Raw genomic sequence first — 3,598 nt, 5'->3', positions numbered from 1 at the left:
TGGTGTCATCCTTTAGGAATGTACATATTGTTTTATGGAAATTATGACTTGTAGCCTGTTGGCAATGTAGCCTGAGCAATGGAAGTCTAGAGAATTTAGTCTGAGATTTACTTAATCACAGAATCATAAAGGCTGGAAGGGATCTCTGGAGATCACCCAGTCCAACCCTCTGCTAAAGCACGTTCCCTAGAGTAGGTTGCACAGGAAAGCATCCAGGTGGGTTTTGAGTATCTCCAGAAAAGGGGACTCCCCCACCTCTCTGGGCAGCCTGTTCCAGTGCTCTGTCTCCCTCACAGTAGAAAGTTCTTCCTCATGTTTGTATGGAATTTCCTGCGTTCCAGTTATTGTCCCTTGTCCTGTTGCTGGGCACTGCCAATAAGAACCTGGCCCCATCTACTTGACTCTCTCTCAGTTATCTCTTCTACAGGCTGAACAGAAGGTTAGTCAAGCACAGCTTCTCTTTGGTGAATCCATCTTGACTACTCCTAATAACCTTCTCTTCCACTTGCTTGGAGATGACTTCCAGAATAAGCTGCCCCTTCATCTTCCTAGAGGAGGTGAGGCTGATTGGCCTGTAGTTTCCCAGCTCCTCCTTCTTGCCCTTTTGAAGACTGGAGTGATTCTGGCTTTCCTCCAGTCCTCAGGCACCACTCCTGTTATCTGTTGCCTTACAAGGGTGATAGAGGGTGGGCTGGCCATCACTTCTGCCATCTCCCTTGGCACTTATGTGTGCATTCCATCATGGCCCATGGATTTGTGTGCATCTGGTTTGCCTAGATGATCTCTGGCTAGATCCTCCTTGACAAAGGGGAAGTCTTTCTTTCTCCAGACTCTCTCTTTTACCTCTAGGGTCTGGGATACTTGAGGGACAGTCTTAGTGGTAAAGACTGAAGCAAAGAAGGAATTCAACAGCTGTACCTTCTCAATGTCCTTCACTACCAGGAGCCTCATTCAGCAGCAGGCCCATATTTTCCCTAGTTTTACTTTATATATCATACTATATTCATTTTATATTTGTTAAGTTTTCAGCAATTGTTGTGAAGATCAAGCACATTTATGGTTTCTCAACCACATTCCCCCAAAAGGATATTTTTCTCAGTCTCGGGAGATTCAGAAATGTGATTTTTGGTAATTTCTCCATGTAACAATGTGCATGTTAGCAGCGTGACTTGTCTTCAAGTAACTGGGAGTTACTGTGAAAGACTGATTGTGGCATTTTGGAAATGCAAGGATCAGACCTGGAGAGACACAAATGGAGTGAGCCCCATCAATACACAGGGGCTGAGCAAACTTCTTCTGGGGGGTTGATTACCTTCAGGGCTGGAAGACCACATCACCATCAGAAAGATATCCACTGACGTTACGTGAAGAATCAGCACCTACTGTGATACATCAACAGGTTAGGAAGGAGAGATTTCAGCCCATAGTAACCACACTTACAGAACTGTGGGAGTAACTGTGTCTATTTAATGGATTTGTCTACCCTGGCATTATCTTCTTCCTCTCTCCCTGTATCACATAGCTTTGGAAAGAGCTGCTATGAGCAGCCTGAGACAGCATCCAAAGAGACAATCTCCATTGCTCTGGTTTGACAGAGATACCCAGAATTCCAAATTTCTCTTGAATTTCATGGTCACCCTTGACATCTCCATATCATCCCAGAAAAACAAGGATAGGCAGGACTTAGGAGCATGTAGGCTCATTGCTACCACTTGTCTCTTTTTTCTGGCTGTCCATATCCTGCAGTGATGAATATTTCTGTGACCCCCCTGCACAGCTGTCCTGCCTGTGTGCCCGTGCCTTCTCTTCTTGCATCCTCCTGACTTGCAGCCGGGCTCTGTGAGTCCTCAGGAAATGCATGAATGCATGGTCTGTGCTTGCTGTATTTCTCATGTTCCCAACTGCTTCTCACGTTAACCAAATTTAAAGCAAATGCTGTGTATCAACCCCAAAAAAGCTGTAAGGATGGCATATAATCCCCAATTTCTGTTCTGGACTGAAGCCTGTGCTGTGAAAATCAGGGTGGTTATATGATGCTTATTGGACAGTAAGTGGCTGAAAATCTCTGGTAATATCCACAGACTGTTATTGATATTAAGTGAAATGGCAGCAGCGCTTTATTAACTTCTGCATGACAATGCTGTGACAGTGTAATCTTCCCAACTTACCTTCTGCTCTGTCATCACGTGTTTGTGAAATTGCCACTGACAGTCTTCCAATGAATCATATCATGAGCCACCAGCTGGAAGATTATTTCAGGAAAGACAATTACAGGAGAGGCATCTTGAGTAGCTTTTCTGAGCTGAAAGGCATGGACATCACTGATACGATTTATTTGTAACGTAACTAGTGTTTATCTTCTGGAACCCTTAGTAAAATAGAGTCCAAAATGATTGTGCTGTTCTGGTTTAATAGATCAGGTGATGTTTCTTAGAAGCATGATGGTGTAAGGGGTCATGCATTGCAGTTCACTGTAAGTTTTCAAGTCTGAAAAAGGTAATGCTATTTTCTGATGCACGGAGCTTGTTTAAATTTCAGATCATTTTATTTAACCTAGCATAGGTACTTCTTCTGCACTTTGTAAATATTATGTTTGATTGAAAATAAGTGAATTGTTGAATCAATGCTAATCTGAGGAGCTGGGCAATTACTCCCTCTCTGGTTCATGGCTTTGGACTCATTAGTGTATGTATGCTCAACTGAAAGGAGTGATTCATTTGGAATTGATAACAAGTAAATGCTGTAAGATCTTTAAGCAGATCGGTCTGGTGGGACTGGCTCTGTGCTGCTTTGATAACTGATATTCTATGCCTGTCAGTGTTGGCGTTACTTGTGTCTTGAATTGATCTTTTGCTTCCTACGTTTCAGAATGTGTGGCCTTTGGCTGCTGCAGGTGAGCGTAAGCGACCACAGTGCAATCTGCAATTTTGCAATGTGCAATTTTGCTTTTAGCAAAACTGCAAAAAATTGAAAGGGTAACTGCAAGAGTAGGGGTAATAGAACTAACAGTCCTTTGAAGTCCCACATACACAACGTGAGAGTGTCTGCTTCCATGGTTCCGTGGTTCTGGAACAGTACTGTGGCATGCAAGGGCCATGCTCGTATAGCATAGCTAGTCCTGAATGGTGAGTCTGCAAGAAGTTTTCAGAGCCTGGAACAAACTGAGACTGAACTTGAACTGAAAGAGGGAAGATTCAGGTTAGATGCTAGGGTGAAATTCTTTACTGAAAGGGCAGTGAGGCACTGGCACAGACTGTCCAGAAAAGCTTGGGGTGCCCCATCCCTGGAGGTCCTCAAGGCCAGGTTGGATGGAGCCCTGGGCAGCCTGAGCTGGTGGGTGGCACCCAGCCCACAGCAGGGAGTTGGAACTGGATGGGCTTTAAGGTCCCTTCCAACCCAAACCATTCTGTAATCCTATGTTTCTAAGAATTTGCTCTTAAAACATCAAAGGGTCAAAGCTAGGGATTTGCTGTGGTTAAGCTGTGATATTCTCTTGAATTGTATTAGAAACAGAAAACTAAATGCAGCTTTCACAGCACTGTTGCAAAGGCAATAAATAGAAGGAATTGTGGTGCAGTGAGGAAAATGATTGTCAAAG

General features: G+C 43.9%; 1 protein-coding gene across 5 annotated transcripts in view; it reads left to right on the top strand.

Annotated features, from left to right (window-relative positions):
• Positions 1-3,598, top strand: part of MTUS2 (microtubule associated tumor suppressor candidate 2) — a 270,353-nt gene that overhangs the window by 168,456 nt on the left and 98,299 nt on the right. The gene's annotated exons all lie outside the window — the stretch shown is intronic.

Source organism: Gallus gallus, chromosome 1 (assembly GCF_016699485.2).
Source record: "Gallus gallus isolate bGalGal1 chromosome 1, bGalGal1.mat.broiler.GRCg7b, whole genome shotgun sequence".
Classification (NCBI taxonomy): domain Eukaryota; kingdom Metazoa; phylum Chordata; class Aves; order Galliformes; family Phasianidae; genus Gallus; species Gallus gallus.
Note: the sequence above shows the minus strand (reverse complement) of the source record. Positions and strands in the feature narration are given on the sequence as shown.